Genomic DNA, 21,551 nt, shown 5'->3' with positions numbered 1-21,551 from the left:
GCTAGGAATGTGTACTTTCATCTAGCTCTGTAGCAAGTGTCTCACAGTCTACACAATTTTAAACATTTTTCTTCTAAATTTTGGCAGTTTGTCTCTGCATGTTTTAACAGTATGGAAAAGGCAGGCTAGCTAGGACAAAAGGGCCCCTGGAAAATTCCATTTTAGCCTGAGCTGTCTACAACATATAAGAAAGTAATCCCCATTTAACAACCCACTTCCCTAGTAACTTCCCTAGGATTTTTAAGGGTGGGAAAAGGGAAAGTGGGAAGAACCTAAATAAGGACCTCTAAGACTATGGTCTAGGCACAACCACTCAGACTGCTGTGGGCACAACCAACCGGAATAACACTTTCTGCACATCTAATTATCATAGAGATTGGGCAATACCCAGGAGCAGACAGGTTAAAACCCTTAACAGTCAATCCACCAGCACACCTTTTTTGGGAACCCCATGCCTGGAAAGAGCTCTGTTTGCTTTCTTCCCAGTCTAAAAAGAAGCAGCAGCCATCAACATAGCGGCTGTTAGGCATTGCCTAGAATCTTGAACTGACCACTGTGGAACTAAAAGAGCCATAATACTACCAGGCCCTGCTTACCTCTCAGAAAAATTGGTATCTCATGAGAAATAATTCATTTTATTTGCTGTCATGCTTTCAAATGTGTCATGATATGTATTTCTTCACATTTATCATTAGATTGTTGAAAATAAACGTATATTAATCCTTATGTGTTAGATATTTTAAATAGATGGGGAGACAGGGAAATTATATTATTTTTAATAAATACTAAAAGAGCCAGACTTGGGCATTGGAACGAGGAAGTAAAAACTGACTGAAGTACTTCCCCAGCTCAAAAAATGTGATACTACAGATAAGGACCACTGTCTAGAGTCTTTATTCCCATTTCCCATGTGGGAAGCAGGAAATATTATTTCCTGTTTTTCTCAATTTCTTCCTCTTTTTATCCTGTTATACTAAATTTCTTTCCTAAAACTTTACTATCTTTTGTACTACATTTTTGTAGCTTGTCTAAATTATTCTCTCACCAGACACAAGGTCAAAGTGTTGACTTTCTAGTAACAATAGCTATTTAATGCATACCACATGATAGAGTGAGCCTAGAAGTTAGATTGATAACCTCTGAAATCTCATTGGCTTACTGAAAGTCTATTTCTTTCTCACATGAAGTCAAAATGTGTGAGGGAAGGGGACCCTCCGGATTCAACTCATGGCTTTCATGGTAACCTGGACATTGACATATGTCCAAGAGGTAGAAGAAAATACTATTATAGGGCAGGGCTGAAAAACTCATGCATCAGTTCAGCTAATAGTCTATTAATAAAGTGGTTTCATGAAACAGAAAGAGCTTTCAAAGTTTTTGATGTAAAATATTCACTTTTCTGCTAACTCTAGTCAAAATATTAGCTGAAAGAAAAGCTCATTGACAATGAAGTATGCAGATTTATATAGCAAAATAATAATTTTCATGATTTAATTTTTGGGTCAACATATTGTCAGGTGCTATTTAATTGGCATTAGTTTTATATCTTAATATGACAAGCAAAGATCTCACTCTGGTAATTATACCTTGTTTTGCCATTTTTGTATTTCACATTTACAGAAATTTGTCCAAAATTCTTTTGTAGGGTCAATGCTGGACAATTTAGTCCATAATTACATCTTGCAAGGCACAAATAGATTATAACATGCTGTAATTTAGTAACAGTCAATTAGCGAGCTTCCCCCCAGTGATAGTATCAAAAATCTGACTGTGGATTTCTCATATCTCTATCAGCAACACTTCTGAAGTTTATTTTGTTTATTATTTTAAGTTCAAGTTAAACAAAAATTATGTAAATATTTCTCTCATGTGCCAGTGAACCATGCTGCTTGCTCCCTCTGCTAAATGTAGCTCACTTGATAGATGATGAGCTTACTGATTACAAACATGTCAGGGACTGTTATATCAAAGAGAATTTTAATGGTACAGATGCATAGTTTAAATACTTTGCCTAACATTGATCTTACATCATTGAGACATATATAATTTTTAATGTGTTAGTCCTTGTCAGTATAGCAAAAATCCAATCTCTTAATCTGTTTATTATTTCCTAGCATTGTCCCATGCCAAAGAATATATATTATTCACCCTAGAGTTATTCTATAGCCACAATTATACTTAGACATTTAACTGATACAAAGTTCTAGGAAAAACAAGTAATCTAGTAATTCTCTTCATACATCTATAAATTTGAGCAAATTTTGTATGGGACCTAAAACAATGGAGAAGGTGGAGGAGACAGACCACTGATTCTACAACACCCATTTAATCAAAACAAATGGTTTTATCTTTTTCATATATGAATTTGTATAAAGGATTTCATTGGGAGAATGCAGTTTAACCATTTGAAACAAAGATTTGAAAAACTTTTTTCGTAAACTAATGGTGAGCATAAAATTTCTTAATTTAAGAAAGTTATTTTTCCACCCATGTCCTGTCATGAATTGGCTTTCTATGAGTTGATAACCTTCTCATTTGAAGCAGTAGGTCTGCATTGTTTTAGCATACAAAATACAAATGAGTAACAAAACACTTAAATTTCTACAAATTTTAGCAACAAAAAACTCCAAAAGAGATAAGTTGGTTACCCAATTGAAAAAAAAATAGGCAAAGAATCTGAAGGGATGTCTCCTCAACAACATATATGAATGGTCAATAAACACACAAAAATCGTGCTGAATACCATCAGTCCTCAGGGAAATACAACTCAAAACCACAATAGGATACCACTTTAAAGTCACAAGGATGGCTAGAAAAAAATGTGGGTGATAATTAGTCTTGGTGTGGACTTGGGGAAATCAGAGCCCTTGCACATCACTGGTGGGGATATAAAATGGTGCAGCCACTTTGGAGAAAACCTTGGTAGTTCCTCCAGTGATTCAACATAGAGTTGTATATAATATCCAGAAACTGCAGTGCTATGTGTATGCCCATGAGAAAGGAAAACATATATATCCACACAAAAGCTTGCATATGAATGTTATAGCAGCATTATTCATGCTAGCCAAAAGGTGATGTTTCAAACGTCTTTCAACTGATTTATGAATATACAAAATGTAGGATATTCACACAGTGCAGAATTGTTTGAAAATAAGAACAATGAAAACTAAAATTTAAACCTCAGTGAAACTTGAAAATACTATGTTTTGTGGAACAAGACAGACATAAAAGACTTCACACTACATGATCCCCTTCATAGCAAATACAAAATAAGGACAAAATAAGAAAGCTTGGGTAGCTTTAGAAGTATGGAGAAAGAGAATAGACTTTTCTTTATAGAATGAAAATGTTTTCAATAACTGTTATTATGAATACAAGAATCTGAATATAACAAAACCCATTGAATTGTATGTTTAAAATGCTTAAAATTTATGGTGTGTGTTTGTTTTCTCACCAAACCTTAAAAAATTCTGAAAAATTGGCTAAGAAGTGGAAACAACACTTTTTTGTTGTTGTTAGTGGTACTGGGGTTTGAACTCAAGGTTTTGTGCCTGTTTGGTAAGCATTCTACCACTTGAGCCATGCCACCATCCCAAGCAACAGCAATCTCTGAGTGCAAGACACTTCCAGCCTCATGGAACTTGGCAAGGAAAAGAGCAAAAGGACTCAACAACATGACCTTGCTATCTTGCATCTATCTACTCTCTTCCTTCCACTGTCTGACTCCAACCCAAAGCCAGTGAGTAAAGTAGTTCATTGATGGTAACATTTTTTAGGGTAAAAGAAAGATGGAATGTGTATCTAGGGCACAAATAGAAGTTTTATGGCAAAAAAATGGTTATTTTTCTCTCATCCATTTTCAGTCCATGTCTTTCCTTCTCCAATTTTGACTAGTAGGATTCTAGGCCTATTTTGAAGCTATATTCCATATTTTATTTCTTTCCTTATTCCTCAGTTCTTCATGTATCTTTATCTCATATGTATCCTTTATTTCATTGGCATATATACATATTTTTTCAGTTAACTGGGTGAAAAATAAATTATTTCTTCAAGTACATAATTGTTTAAGAATTTGGCTATCTGTAGAATCAGGTTTAGAATAATTTTGTCTTTGCATTTTAAGTTCTGACTTATCAAGTTGACCAACATTATAGAAAGATGATCTATTACTTTTCCCTTTTAACTGACATGCAGCTAATTTTTGTTCTTTGCAGTAGTTTTAGTCTACAAGTCATTGTAAATACTAAGTTAGCAAATATGGGAAAGTTGCAACTTGAGCACCTGGGGGTTAGGCTCCTGTTGAGCCACTGGTTATAAAATTTTCATACACTGATCAATGCACACCTTTTTAACATATATGTGTCCATTTAAAGACACTTTACTTAATCTATATTGCTGAATCTTTAACAATGAACTCACAGGCAATAGTATTGCTCCTGAATGAAGCTTACCTAGCATATGTCTTTTCTTCCTAAGGCACAGAACAGAACACTTGTACTTAGAAAATCTAAACGATAGTACTTTGGCACTGTGCTCAAAGGGCATTTTAAACAGTGAAAGAAGAAAAGACAGCATGCATATTCAAAAAGTGTGGTACCAAATAGACCAAAAGAATGACATTTATTTATGGTAAGAAAATCCAAACATGAGGGCAGAGTCTCACCTTGTTCCATGCAGGATGGGAATATGTGCATTGTGACTCGAACTTTTCGCTATTCCAGGCATGGCTATAAATGACCATGAAAGCACCTTGAGTATTAATTTGGTGGTTATAAACAGATCTTAGTGAATAGGCTTCTGTCAGTTTTCTGTGACATAATACCTGAGAAAAATCAATGTCAGAGATTTTAGATAAAGCAAAGTTGCTCACTGCATGGCACCTGGAAGGAGAGAGAGAGAGAGAGAGAGACAGAGAGAGAGACGGAGAGAGAGACAGAGAGAGAGACAAAGAGAGACACGAGGGTCTCAATATACCCTTCAAGGACACACCCACAATGAGCTACTTTCTTCAACTAGGCCTCACTTCCTAAAGTTTCCGACACTTCCCAGTAGTGCCATCAGCTGGGGACCAAACATTCAACTCATGAGCTTTTTGGGGACATTTAAGATTAATACTGTAATAAGTCTATTTTGAAATAGACTTATTTCAAAATAATTGACTCTTCTTCTAATTCCTGCAAATTTTTAAAATAGTGTTTCAACTTGTGATTTCTTAACTTTTATGAGATTGTACCTATGCAAATTACTTTCAACCTCATCCTTTTCATCATTTATCACTTCTTAAGTCAATTCTATTGTTGGAAGTAACTTCAATTAGAGAAAATTATTATCTATTATTTCTTTTCACTATTTCCTTATCTGCATGTTCTCATTTTCCATATATGGTATATAAATGATTATCTTTTAGAGCTTATTTTCTTCCCATCATTTTTATTTGCTTTGAACTATGATCTGAACTTTCATTGGTTTTGTAGTCCAACCCGAGTATTAAATTTTAGCAGTTTCCTACTCAGTTTTGTCCCTTCTGCCTCCCTGTCTACCACTCTGAGAAGACCTCTCAAGTCTTTTTATTTGTCAGTAGATTTATACCCACGTATCTCCAACCTAGTTTGTTCTAGTCTGTTAATGATTTTTCTCTTTTGGAAATTATTTAGAAACCTCATATGTTGATACTATATGCATAGTTTGAACCTGTGTAGCCCCATTTTAGTGGGAATCAGCAAAATTATATTTGCACTTTAATATGTACAATCTATTTTAATATTACTGGCCAAGATAATGCACTACACAGTTCAGTGTTAAGAGAGAAATGATGTTCACTGCAAATCTGTTCCCTCCCTTTTCTCAAAAGAAATTTAATCCCATAGAGAAAGTAAAGACAGAGACACCGGTAGAGTAAAAGTTAAGTCCAGAGAAGTGAATGTGGTTACATCCCCTATACTATGTTCCCTTTAAAAATCTATCTTCTCACTGGCAAATCAGAGAACAGCTCAGCTGTATACAATTAGATTAAAAAATGTATTCCTAACCAGAATTTGTATGTGTTTACTTTTAACAAATCAAAATGAAAATATTAACTTTCAAGGCTTTGAAGAATCCAAGGGAAGAATTGGTACTTGTAATTGCTGTAACAAATACCTGAGATAATCAACTTGTAAAGGTTCACAGTTCTAGAGGCTTCAGTGCATGACTGATTGGTCCATTGTTTTGGGGTCTGTGAGAAGGCAGTAAATCATGAAGGGAAGTAGATGTTGAACAAAGCCTTTTATTTCATGGCTGGGACACTAAAGAGATAAGAAAAGGAAAGTCCAGGTTCCACAATCCCCCTTGAAGACCTACCTGAATGACCTAAAACCTTTGGCTAGGCCCCTACTTCTTTGAGTTTCCAGCACCTCCCAATAACAACACTTTGGGTAACAAAGTTAGCACATGAGTCTTTGGGGAACATCAAGATACAAACTACTCTTTGTGTGTGTGTGTGTGTGTTTTGTACTAGGAATTGAAATCAAGGCCTGGTTCTAGCTAGGCAAGTGCTGTAGCATTTGAGCCATTCCCCCAGTCCTTTTGCTTTAATTTGTTTTTCAGATAAAGTCCTACATACCTTTGCCTCCTGAGTAGCTGAGATTACGAGCATGTACCATAATGCCTGGAGCCCAAACTATTCTTATTAACAAATTTCCATCACATGAAATTCAGAGTCATGCTATTACCTTTAACCACATGTCTTTTACAGATTTACCTAACATGTCTAAGGGCATATTATTATTAAGGTGTCAATTGTTATAGCACATATTAATATGTGCTATAATATGTGTTATAGCACATATTATTAAGAAATAATCCTGAAATCAAGTAAGACCCAAATTAAAATTATAAACTAGCTTAGTCTGTGCATGTTTGATTTTTAGGGAAATGGGTGGTAGACATTTTAATTCAGCTTTATGAATTGAGTACATTGTTTATCAAAGCTTTCTAATACAATTAGGACTTCAAAAAGAGATTGTATTTAAATTTTTTCAGTATGTAAGACCCTAAGTTTTCATTCATTGATGTATCCATACATTAATCCATCCATGCTTCTACCCATCCACCTGCTTACCCATTCATCCTTCAGAAAAGTTCTCATAATCCCTACCTTAAAAGTAAACTCTAAACATTCTAAATCTAACACAAAATTTTCTTTCCCTGGGCTTAGAGATAATGGTATGAGACCATGATTTTTTAAGAGATCTTGTTGAAATGGTTTCCTTGATCATAAACAGAGAAGGAATCATTTCTGCTGATATTTTCCTCTTCGCATGTGATATGAAATGTGGCAGCCATCCTGCAACCAAGAATTAAGCCAGTCAAACACAGCCAGAGAAAGGTGATATCCTGAGGATGGTATCACCCAGTGCTTCTGGTAGTATAAGTTAGCAAGTATATTAGCCAGTCCCTGTATGATCCTTCCCGGGGACTTCTTACCACAAGAGCAAATAAATATTCATTACCAGCAATGCCAATTAAGTTTATTGAAGCCAAGTGTACCCTAAGCTGATGAGATATTCTGTTAAGGCATTTTTCAAAAGATAACTTATCCAACTCTTTCCACAACTCTGTGAAAGTAGGACAATTATCAACATTTTACTGATAAGGACTTTGAAGCTCAAGTTAATTTTTTAAGTTATGCAAAATAATGGAAACCAGATTTAATCCAACATTTCTTGGCAACAGGATTTCTACCTATACAACAGAAAATTCTAGGTGAAAGCAGCTATCTCCTTTACATAAATAAGGCAAGGGCATTGTTATATTATAGTCTTGTAAACCTGAAAATTAAAGGGGGAAGAAAATAAATTGTCCAGAGTTATAGCTCCAGAGACCACAATACACTTAAAATGCAAGCATGTCAAGTTCATTCTTGGTTACCTAACTACATTCTATGAATAGCTTAATTCTTTATTACTGCATTATTCAAAGAAGTTCTACAGTGGATGTTATAAATATGCAGCCCAAATACACTAAAAAATTAAGTTAAACAATTGCCAATAAGCTGAGTTAATTTAGTAATGGATATTCTTGGTGTTGAAGGCCCTTAAGACCAGATATTCCTCTCAAGAAAAATCAGACTAACTCAAGAAAAATCAGAGCAAAAAAGAAGATTCCCATTATAGGTACTAACTATATCCTGTCATTTTGCTCAATAATTCTTTCTCCTGGAAACTGATTTTTAAGGTCCTTCATCTTTTTTCTAATATACATTTGTAAAGGCTTACCATTATATAATAAAAGGAACTTTGCATGATTATATAGCCTAATAATCACAGCTGACCCTCTTAATACTTCAGAATGTAAGCCTTTGGACTCTCCTGTGAAAATATGAATAAATACAGCTAGATGGAGATTAACATTCCATATAAGCACTATCATTAAATTTTTGCACTTAAAAATAGGAGACAGCTAGGTGCCAGTTGCTCATGCCAGTAATCCTAGCTACTCAGGAGGCAGAGATCAGGAGACTCACGCTTTGAAGCCAGCCCGGCAAATAGTTTGCAAAGCCCTTCAAGAAAAAGGGGTGGTAGAGTGGCTCAAGGTGTAGGCCCTGAGTTCAAACCCCAGTACTGGAAAAAGAAAATAGGAGAGAAAGGAACCTTTATACACTATTAGTAGCAATGCAAATTGGTACAGTTATTATGGAAAAATATTATGATGTCTACTCAAAATTTTTTTAAAAAGTAGAGCTATCATATGATCCAGCAATCTTTCTGTTGGATATTTGCCCAAAAAATATGAAATAAGCTCCATAGAGAGATATCTGTACTACTGAGTTCATTGAAACCTTATTCACAATAGCCAAGATATAGAAATGATCTAAGGGCCCATCAACAGATGTATGGATGAAGAAAATGTGATGTAAATACATACAATAAAACATTAAGCCTTATAAAAGGAGACATTGCCATTTGTGACAACACAGATAAACCTAGAGGATATTATGCTAAGAGAAATAAGCCAGACACTGAAAAAATGTATACAATCTCACTTAAATGTAGAATAAAAAATAAAAATAAAAAGTAAAGTGAGTAGGAACAAAATCAAACCAGTTATGAGACAGAGAGAGGAAGGAAGTGAGGAGATAGGTGCCAAAGAGTATAATTTATTAGTTAGAGTTAATAAATTAGAGATCCTATGGATAGCATGAGGATTATGGTTAACAATACTGCATTCTATACTGATTCTATAATTTAATAAGAGAGTAGATTTTACATGCTTTTTCCACCTACAATAAAGAGTAACTTATGGAAGATGATGGATATATAAATTTGACTGTAGTAATCAATTCATGGTATATATATGTACATGGAATATATATGTATATAATACATGTTGAACATAAATATATATGATGAAAATGAAATTTAAAGGAAACATGCATAAAAAATATATGTAATATTAAATATTTCCCTATCAAAAAGTTTCACAGAATGAACTGAGCATTCCATTATTTCAGTACTTAGATATAAGTACTGATTGTTCACCAATAAGTATTATTTACCATCACTAAAATATATATATATATATATTTGGATCTATCTTCTTATTCCAACCACAGTGTTTTACCCTACACTGGACATGGGACTAAATTTCTAGAAGTCCCACTTCTGTGAAATACAGATTTTGAATTGCCATCAAAACCTAACTTGCCAACATTCACTGCAACAATGTAAGGAAAGACATCCAGAAGCGTACGCTGATTACTGTCAATCACTTATGAATGAAGTCTGGATTCACTTGTATTTTACATTCCTTGTATGTTCTATATATGTTCCTTTCAATGTTGAGAGAACTGACTGTGGACTTCTTATTTTTGATCTTTTGATGAAAGGAGTAGTAATTATTGAGTATCTCTAGGATCAAGAAAGTTCTGAGTCAAAGAAGAAATTTCATTCCCTCTGTAAGTAGTAATGTGCAACTTTGCATTCCAAGACTCACAGTAGGAAGAGTCCTTAAAAGACAAACTAGAAAAGTGCACTACCTCCATTTATCTGAAAGGTATTCTAATCAGCCTCCATGCAGGATGTTGACTTTTGTGGTAATACACCAGAAAAGAACATGAAAAATGTTGCTAATTTGAAAGGAACTGGAGCTAAATATGATCTTGCAAATATGTGGATCTGTGATTTGTGCTTATGTGGCCACTTAACTGTTGCTGTAACACTGGAATATAACAAATTTTCTTCAAATAAAAAAAGCCAGACTAATTCCTTAATCAAGTGAACTTATGGGGGCCCTGACTTTTTCATATGAGGAAAGGATGAAGTTAGAGAATATTCTGTATCTAACAGCACTCAATAAAATTCCATTTGGAACCAGAGATCTATCAGATATGGAAATGGATTCTCTTCTGTGTCATTTCATTAGGATATCCCACAAATGACTTTTCCTATTACTGCCTTATGAGAAGTTGACCTCACCATGGGTAATTTTGGTTTTTTGTTTCTAACAGTGCAATTTATTTGGAATGTGATAGTGCAATTTGATAAGACATTATCAAATGAGCTTCCCAGCAAGGCATGACACCAATTGTCACTATAAAGGCAATAAGTTGATGTTTGTAATACTTTTTTTTTTGGTAGGCAAAGTATCATCACCTTTATATACAAATTAGCAGACACCAAAGCAGACATATTATTTACAAATCCTTTAAAATTGGAGGGGGAGTTAGAAAGGCACTTCTAAAGCTCTCTCAAGGGGATCTGGGTTTCTGGTATCACTTAAGATATCTTTTATATTATTATATTTATCATGTTTCAATAGGCAGTGCAAAATTCTGTCATTTATTTGTTGGGCCCATCACATTTCCCAGTGTCAGATGAACATTTGTGTAGTAGTGAGCTTGAATACCAAATGGTGACCATGGACATGGGGTGAGCAAACCCTCTGAATTGTGTAAGAAGATGTGCTAATATAACTGATTACCTTCTGTGTTCTTTCATTCAAATTATTTGTTAGTCAAACAAAAACATCATAACTCCCATGATTTTCTTTATTATCTTTACACATAACAATGTTTGGGATTTGGGATTTAGGCAAAATTGAAATCAAAGCAAAGTTCTGCAACTTCAAATCATTAGCATAATCACATCCTGATGAGAAATACAGAATTTTGTTAGATCCCCATCAGGCATTTTGAGCCCCCCCCACCCCTTATTCATTAGTGTCCTCTTTCCCCAAAAGTTACCTTTTTCCCTGAATTTTATAGAAAATTCCTCCCTGTTTTTTTTTTTTTGCATTTCAGCACAAAGGCATGCCTCCCTAGACACTGGACTGCTAAGTTTATGGTTCTTTTAACTCTATATAAGTGAAATAGTAATGCACATAGTGTTGTTTTGTGACTGCCTTACATAAAAGTATGATTGCTGTGTAGAGATCTAAATTCATTTCCGTTCATGTGTAGAACTCAAGTACATTAATACAATGTACTAATACTTTCTTTTTGGAGCTGCTTTGGTTCCTATCTATCATAAGCAGTGATACTGTAAAGATTCTCCAGCCTTTCTCTTGGGGTACACTGGAGTACATTTCAGTGATATATAGTAATGAGTGGATTTGCTGGTCATAAGGAGGTCTCTGCTTGGTGTTGGGTAGATAATGCCAACCATGCAAAGTGTTTCATCATTTTACATTCCCAGAGCTGTGAAACTGAGTTATAGTCAATCCATGTCATGTGATCAATAGCAGCTGGCACATGTAGCCATTTCAATTTTAGCTCCTCTGATGAGTGAGCACTGGTATAAAATGTCAGCATGAGTTTGTTCTTTCCTGAATACCAATGGAGTGAGCACTTCTTATGTGCTGGGCATCTTTCCTTATGAAGAGCACATGAAAGTCTGTTGCATATTTTCTTATTATGGTGCTTATCTTTACATTACATTTTGTATAGATTTCTTATCTACGTTCGACATGAATCTCTTGTATATGTTTAAAGATATATATTCCCACTCTGACTTAGCTGTTTCTGTTACTTGACAGTTATGGTTTCCTGAGGGCCTGGAGCTATTGAGGACACACTCCTCTCTTCTTCTCCCTCCTGAGGGAGAAGCCTAAGATATGTACCTTTTGCTACCTCATAGCAGTGGCACTTTCCCTAGAAAACTGGACAATACTGGTTTCTTCAGCATTGTGTTTGAGTCAAGGTAGCAACCAGACCCTCCCAAAGTGCATAAAAATGCAGAACATTACACCACCCCTGTCTCTCTTGGAGGAGATGCCTTATTTCCTCATCTTCTCCAAGACTGGTGGATACATGCTGGCTACAAAAAGGTGCCTGTTCCCTTAGCTGCCCTAGACATCTAGACTACGCCAGTTGTTTCTGCATTCTGTGTGAGGTAAAACAGAAGCTGGCCTCTCAGGGAGCAAAATAAAAGGCTGGGCACGTTGTATGTCTATGTCAACCTTCCTATCACAACCCAGGAAGGAGTCCAGGTCTCCTGGCACTGAGCCGTGTTGGCTTGGGACAGGATATTACACAGGTGAAGTAAAATTGCTCTTCTTATCTGGTTTGACATAGTCAAACTTCATTGCTTCTCTGGGATATTGCAACTTCTTAATTGGGTGTAGACATACATATTTTTTGCAAAATTCTGTGGGAAATGAGGGGTTAGAACTTTCTATTCTTTCACTTTTTTTAGATCACTCCTGATTTTAAATGCTGTAATTCCAAGGTTTTCAAGTCATTTTCAATGAGCTGCTGAATCTAATCTTATATTTTATCTTCTTGAGCATGATACATGGACATTTTATTTGATTAATAGTTCTATTATATTTTGAATTCCTGTACATTAATAGGATAAAGGGATCATTGTGGAAATTCAATACAGGTGTACAGTGCTTTTTCAAATTAACCCACTCCATTATATTCCAATTTCTCCCTTCATATCCCCCTTTTTCCAAACTGTTTGGTGGGTTTCATTATGTTGTTTTCAAATATACACATGCAACATTTTTTTATCCTCTTTCCCACTCAGTATCGTTTCCTTCCCTGTCTCAATTTCCATGGATCCCCCCAGACAGACCGTCTTTCACACTCATGTCTCATTATTATTATCATCATCATCATTTTAGATCTAGCTTCCACAAATGAATGAGAACATGTGATATTTGGTTTTATGAGCCTGGTTTATCTCACTCATTATGATGCTCTCTAGTTCCATTCATTTTCCTGAAAATGACATAGTTTCATTTTTCTTTGTACCTGAGTAATGTTACATGGTATATGTATATATACATATATATATATATACATATATATATACACACATGTATATGTATGTACATATACATATATATTCACCATGGTAAATAAATAAATATATATGCATATATTAAACTTATATAAAATATACACTATATGTTTTATATTCATATATATTATAGTTTAAATATTTTTATATAAAATACATTAAAATATGGTATATACATATACTATATCATGTATGTATGATATATGATATATATGCCACATTTATATGTCATTTATATGGTATATACTATATATAATAATTGCATACAGTACATATTTGGTATATATACAGTGCTTACGTGTGTGTGTGTGTGTGTATATATATATATATATATATATATATATATATATATATATGATATATATGCCATATTTTCTTTATTGATTCATTGGTTTTTGGGTACCTTGGCTGTTTCCACAGTTTGGCTATTGTGAAGAGAGCCGCAATAAACGTGGGTATTCTGGTATCTCTTGTGTATATTGATTTACACTTCCTCATTCTCTCCCTTGCTTTACATTCTTTGGATGTATACCTAAGAGTGGTATGGCAGGGTTATAAGGTGAGTCTCCTTTGGTTTTTTGAGAAAACTCCATACTGATTTCCATAGTGGTTGCATCAGTTTACATTTCCACCAACAGTGTATGAGGGTTCCTTTTTCCTTCATCCTTTGTCAATATTATTTGTCATTAGTTTTCTTGATGGTTGCCAATATGACTAGGATGAGATTGAGTCTTAGTATAGTTTTAATTTGCATTTCCATTATCATTAGAGATAGTGAATATTTCTTCGTGTATTAACCATGTAAATTTTTTCTGAGAATTATCTGTTCAATTTGTTGGCCCATTTATTGATTGAATTATTTGTTTTTGAGAGAGGGGTTGAATTTTAGTCTTGTGTATATAGATAGCTGATGTTCCCAGGATCATTTGTTGAGGCTGTTTTTTCTCCAATGTACATTTTTGGCTTACAGTGATGCCAAATGAATTGTCAAATACTCCAGGTTAGTGTGCTCAATGTCTAACAAATTCTTAAAATACTTTACCCAGATTTTCTAATTTTCTCCAAAATAAAGACCATTCCAAGTGACTGATGTGGTATTATTTGAATTCTGTCACTTTTAAACTTACTTCTGGAAATTTAATTGTTAAAAATGTTATAGTATTATATAGAAAAACAATTATCACCACTCCATTATATACAGTTACTATGTATTTCCTTCCCATTCACAAAGCTCTCAAATTATTTGTATTTAAAGTTTAAATCCACATTTTCTCTCAAGTATCTTTTAAAATGAAGTATAGCTGGAGACATGGTTCAAGCAGCAAAGTGCCTGCTTAGCAAGTACAAAGCCCTGAGTTCAAACCTCTGTACTGTTCAAAACCAAAACCAAGCCAAATCAAACTAAATGAAGTATATATGAAGTAGAAAGAAGAAAAATACTTTTGCATAGAAACATACTTAGAAATAAGAAATTGTATTTTTAATATTGTCTATCTTAAGATAACACAAGTGAAAAACATGTCTAATTTATACAATAACTCTCTTGGCAAGATCTTTGACCTGAGATCAACAAAATCAAATTGTCATTCATTGGAAGATACTTCAGAAATTACTTTTGTAATATATCATAAAAGAAAATAAATAAAGCAGCATTTTACATAATAAAAAATATTTACAAAAGCAAAGAAAAAGACACAGCTGCCATAAATTTTGTTAGTGATTTTTGTTGCTATGGTTTGCTCTATTGAAAAAGCTGGAGTGATTGAAGTGAAAGGGGGCAATAGCTTATCTATGCCCTGGCCAGATATACAGATGGTTACGTATGGAAAGAAGGTGCTTCTGAATTAGAAAGTGTTGAGGAAATAAAAATAGAGAACAGAATATCATTTGTGTAATGGAATTTCTGTGATACATGTCTTCATTGCTCACATGATACTTTAAACAGTAAATTTATGGTTTATGTATTCTAAGCTAATTTCTTTTCTTAAGTATGAGGTCAAAAGTGGTCAGGCTATGGTAATGGTGGACTCTTTTTCATTGTAGCTATTCTGAATTGTATCCATCCCAAGGATGAAAAAAACATTTACTGTCTTTGTATTGGATCCAAGGCAAAAGACCATGGAAGGTGTCACATAATCTTTCTTTGCTCATGAAGTTCCAAATAAATAGATATTCACATTAAGGGCTGTAAAATAAAACATGCCTAATTTATTTTATGGTAGTTGAGCATAAAATAACAGATGGATTTCTTCCTATCTCTTCCTGTTTTTTTCTTTTTTATGCTTAGAATCCATTGTTGACATAATCACTGCCTTGTTAATGGTGGCTTTTTTTTTAAGAACAAGTAAGAACATGAGGCATTTATTCTTATAGGTTGAAATGGATAAGAACAACCTAAGACAGAGTAGGAATGTAGTTGTTGAAATAAAAAGACTACAGCACAAAGAAAGCCAAAATATTTTGAATTACACAAGCTCATTGGAATCATTAAAACCATGTTCCTTTTCTACCAGTCTGCTGATTTGGTGTGCTAATGCAGGACAGATTTAAATTTTATGCTAAGAGTATTGATGAGATCATATTTAAAATCCTTCAGCCTTAGCAAAGAAATGCTTTGTTTGCTAAATGTGTAAAATGGTTTTAAACATCTTTAAATGGAAGGAGGCCATTCTGTAGTCACAGATGAGTATTTTAACAAAGAATTAAGAATGTTCTAAAATGAATTAAGCATTGGACCATTTAAAGTAATGCACTCAGTTTAAAGAAATATACGGATATTTGTTCAAGGGTCATAGATTAGTCAATACCTATGAAAAATGTTCAAGTATGAGTTGAATAATGCCACAACTCTGATGTTTGTACACTCTCAACTGTAGGCAGCATTCTAATTGGCTCTCTCATGACAAGACAGTGTGGTGTTATTCCACTAGTGAATAACACTTCTTATGTATGAAAGAGAGGACAAAGGAATCTATTATTAAGCTTTGGGAATACTACAAAGTTAATACTTATTAAAATACAAATGCATGATTGATTATAGCTATAATCACTGTTATTACAATACATCTGGTAATTTTATTTTAGGAGTACATTAATAAGGAAAAGGCAAAAGCAATAAGTGTGCTGAGGATTTGGAATGTATAAAAACACAAGAGAAGGCTGATAGCAAAAAACATGATAACCTTCACTAAAGACATTCTCTAAAAGTACTAAATATTTCTACTGGAAATGCTAATATTTAGAAGATATTAATTTTTAAGCAAAGGTGAATAGATAATTCTGTAATGTAGACTTTCAACAGAATTGAGGCAAAACATATTTAGAGAAATATAATATGAAAAAGAGTAACATGTATCAATCGTATACCATCCGCTATGCACTCTGACAGGTATTTTAATCATATAATCTTTGAAAAATGAAAATATTACAAGAAAGTAATTAATATTCTATAGAAATATATTTCCATTTTATTCTAAAACTGATATTTTTAAATCAAATTAATTTTAACTGAAACATTAAAACATAAAATTATACATATTAAAGTGGTAATGTAACATCTGGATAATATGCATATATTTTGAAATGTTTAAATCAGGTTAAAATATCTATGTCCTCAAACATTTATCATTTCTTTGTGATGAGAATATTCAGAATTTTTTCTTTTAGCTTTTTGAAGTACTCAGTATATAACTCAGTACTTAATCTATAGTTGGTCCATTATGCAATACCATACCCAGACTACTGGTGCTTAGTTAAGTAAAACTAGCTAACATTGATAAATCAATGTTTCCCCCTCCTTCTCTTTCCCTTATTCTCCCCAGCCTCTGTTAACAATAATTCTACTTTTAGCTTCTATGAAATCAACTTCTTTTTCACTTTTTTAAGTCATATTTTTATTAACATATATCAATTATACAGTTTCCTTGTGATATTTCCATATATCCATATAATGTTTTTATAAAATTCATCATTTCTATTACTCTTTATCATCTCTCCTGCCACCCATTTCACATTTTAGTGGATTTTGTTACTCTATTTTCACAGATGCATATAAAGTATTTTAGCTACATTTACCTGCTATCACCCTGTTTTTTCACCCACTCTATTCCTGCTGTTCCCACTCACCAGAAGTCCCACTTTTACATTCATATCATTTGTTTTATGTCTAGGGTCTACTTATGAGAGGAAATGTGATATTTGTCTTCTGAGTCTGGCTTATTTCACTTAACATGATGACCTCCAGTTTCATTCATTTTCCTACAAACTACGTAATTCCATTCTTCTTTATAGCCAAATAATACTCACATACATTACATATATATATACGTATATAAACATTTTATTTATTCATTCATCAGTTTATGGACACCTGGGCTGATTCCATAGCTTAGCTACTATGAATTATAAAATCAACATTTTTATATTCCAGTTATGAGAGAGATCATGTGGTAGGTACTGCCTTTCTGTGCCTAGCATATTTCACTTAGCAAAATGATCTCTAGCTTTTACCCATGTTGTCCCAAAAGACAGAATTTTATTCTTTTTTATGGGTAAACATTATTGCATTGTGTGTAGACACATTTTCTTTATCCATTCTTCAATTAATGGACACTTAGGTTGCTTCCTTTTCATGGTTATTGTTCATAAGTCTACAGTGAGAATGGGGGTGCAAATGGCTCTCCAGCATACCGATTACATTTCTTTTGGATATATTCCCATGAGTGAGATTGCAGGATCTTATGACAGTTTCAATTTTAATTTTTTGAGGAACCTCTATATAGTCTTCCCACAATAGGTCTACTAATTACACTCCTACCAACTTTGTGCAAGCATTCACTTTTCTCCACAGCCTTATCAGCACATTAACATAAGTGTTTTTATTAAAATTCATTCTTACTGGGGTGAGATGCTATGTCAATATGTGGTTTTTATTTGCATTTCCCTAATGATTATTAATACTGAGCATTTTTCATATAACTGTTGACCATTTCATCTCTTCTTTTGAGAAATGTGTAGGTAGATCATTTAAAAAAATTTTTTTGCTATTAGTTTTTGGAGTCCTTTATATATTCACCATATAAGCTCCTTGTGAAATGTGTAGTTTTCAAATATTTCCTACCATTCTGTAAGTTGTCTCTTTATTCTTATTTCCACTACTGTGGAAGTAGCTTTTTAGTTTGATGTGATTTCATTTGTCTATTTTTGCTTCTGTTTCCTATGTCTCAGGGGACTTTTCCAAAAAGTTCTTGCCAGTTACAATGTTCTGAAGCACTTCCCCTATTTTTCTTCTAGTAGTTTCATAGTTTCAGGTTAGAAATGATGCTGTTATATTAGATTTATAGCATATAAAACATTGAAAACAGATTTCTCCCATATGTGTGTAGTTATAAATGTGTACACATTGTGAATTACTTATTTTGGTCTTGAAGAAGATATATAGATTTAATTTCCATTTTATTTTGTATTAAAGGAATCTGATTTGAGGTCTTTAATTCAAAAACAGATATTAAGTACAAAATTTTAAGAAAGCAAGAAAGGGAAAAAAAATCAATGACACCAAACCAAGAGAAAATGTAATATAAGACACTGGGAGGCACCTTCTTTAATTTTCAGCTGAGTTCACTGTACTAGATAAGAGCCAAGCATCATACAATGGACCATAAAACAATGGCACACTGCACCTTTCTTAGAGTTCTTGGTCAGCTAGGAAGATAAGCAGAGGGTCTGTAGAAAGCCAAGATTTAATAAGATTAAAAAAGATTGGAAGGGTTACAATGTGGACAAAAACACAATAGTATGTTAAAGAACCTATAGACTGCACTACAGTAAAGCACTGATAACTTTTGAAAATGATATCTGGAATATTATATGCAATACTGAGAAACTACTAGAAAGAAGAAAAATTTATATTTAATTTGATAGACATAAAAACGAAAAACAAATTTAGCATAAAAAATGATATTTCTAAAACACCAAATATAACAATTCATTTAGGAACAACTATCAAAATCTTAAAAAGAAGAACATTTTCCTAAAACAAAAAAGTCAGAAAATCTTTAAAAATTTTTGATGGAAAAATGAAATTTACACAGTTAGAAAAAAGCATCTCAGAATACAAAATTATAAACAAATAAACAGCAGATCAATGCAAATAAACAAAAATAAGATTACAATGTAACTTTGAGTACAATTCACAGCTAAAACTTGCATAGTAACAAGAGAATGCCACTTCATACTGATAAAGGATATGTTTCACAATAAAGACAAAATCATAAACTCTACAGTTTAAAAATAGTGAATAAAAATCCTAAAGAAAATTATTTAGGAAATACAGGGATAATCAGAAATACAATAAATACCAGCAAAAAGCATTAATTAGGTCCCTTATAATTAAAGAATATGTAGAAAAAATAATCAATATGCTCTAAGAAGATACATACTGATTCTTTGTTCTAGAAACAGACTAAGTACTTTTATTGTAAAGTTAAATGCAAAAAATATTTTTTATTCATTTGTTCACATGTGCATACATTGTTTGGGTCATTTCTCCACCCTTCCCCCTCTCCCACCTTCTCCCTCCCTCCCCCACTCAGTTCTAGGCAAGTCCTTTTCTGCCCTTATCACTAATTTTGTTGAGGGAAAGACACAAGCATAATAAGGAAAACAAAGCGTTTTTGGTAGCTGAGTTAAGGATAGCTGTACAGAGAGATTCCTAACACTGCTTTTGTGTACCTATGTGCTACCACCCATGTTGATTCATCTCTAACTGATCTTTACACTGGTTCCTGATCCCCTTCTCATGTTAACTTCTGTCATGTTAAGGTTTCTGTATTAGTTCCTCTGGAGTGGGGACATCAAAGGCTTTCATGTTTTGGGTTTTCTATCTATTCCTATATCTCCCATATGTGCTCTCCCCCTTGTCATATGATCTAAGTCCAACCACATTGTTGCATTTTCCTTAGATATAAAGTCCACATATGAGGGAGAACATATGCTTTTTGGTCTTTTGAGCCTGGCTGACCTCGCTCAGAATAATGTTCTCCAGTTCCATCCATTTACCTGCAAAAGATAAAATTTCATTCTTCTTCATGGCTGAGTAAAATTCCATTGTGTACAAGTACCACATTTTCTTGATCCATTCATCAGTGGTGGGGTATTTTGGCTGTTTCCATAACTTGGCTATTGTGAATAGCGCTGCAATAAACATGGGTGTGCAGGTGCCTCTGGAGTAACCTGTGTTGCATTCCTTTGGTTATATCCCTAGGAGTGGGATTGCTGGATCATATGGCAGGTTTATGTTTAGATTTTTAAGAAGCCTCCAAATTTTTTTCCAGAGTGTTTGTACCAGCTTGCATTCCCACCTGCAGTGTATGAGGGTTCCTTTTTTCCCACATCCTCGCCAACACATGTTGGTAGTGTTTTTGATGATGGCTATTCAAACAGGGGTGAGGTGGAATCTTAGTGTGGTTTTGATTTGCATTTCCTTTATTGCTAGAGATGGTGAGCATTTTTTTATGTGTTTTTTGGCCATTTGAATTTCTTCTTTTGAGAAAGTTTTGTTTAGTTCAGTTGCCCATTTCTTAATTGGTTCATTGATTTTAGGAGAGTTTAGTTTCTTAAATTTCCTGTATATTCTGGTTATCAATCCCTTGCCTGATGTGGAAAATATTTTCTCCCACTCTGTGGGTGGTCTCTTCAGTTTAGAGACCATTTCTTTTGTTGTGCAGAACACAAATAGGCAAAGAAACTGTCAAAATATCCTTATTTGCAGACAATATGATTCTATACTTTAAAAACCCAAAAAACTCTGCCCAAAAACTCCTAGACATCATAAATAGTTATATCAAGGTGGCAGGATACAAAATCAACTTACAAAAATCATTCATTTTTCTATACACCAACAACAAACAAACTGAGAGGAAATAAATGGAAACAATTCCATTTACAATAGCCTCAAAAAAAAAAATCAAATACCTAGGAGTAAACTTAACAGAGGAAGTGAATGACCTCTACAAGGAGAACCACAAACCCCTGAGGAAAAAGATTGAGGAAGACTGCAGAAGGTGCAAAGATCTCCCATGCTCATGGATTGGTAGAATCAACATAGTAAAAATAGCTATACTCCCAAAACCAATCTACATGTTTAATGCAATTCCCATCAAAATCTCAATGACTTTCATCACAGAGATTGAAAAATCTACCCTAAAGTTCATTTGGAAACACAAGAGACCATGAATAGTCAAGGCAATACTCAGCAAAAAGAGCAAT

This window comes from Castor canadensis, chromosome 7, assembly GCF_047511655.1.
Source record: "Castor canadensis chromosome 7, mCasCan1.hap1v2, whole genome shotgun sequence".
Lineage (NCBI taxonomy): Eukaryota > Metazoa > Chordata > Mammalia > Rodentia > Castoridae > Castor > Castor canadensis.
The sequence above is the reverse complement of the archived record's forward strand: the minus strand, read 5'-3'. Positions refer to the sequence as shown.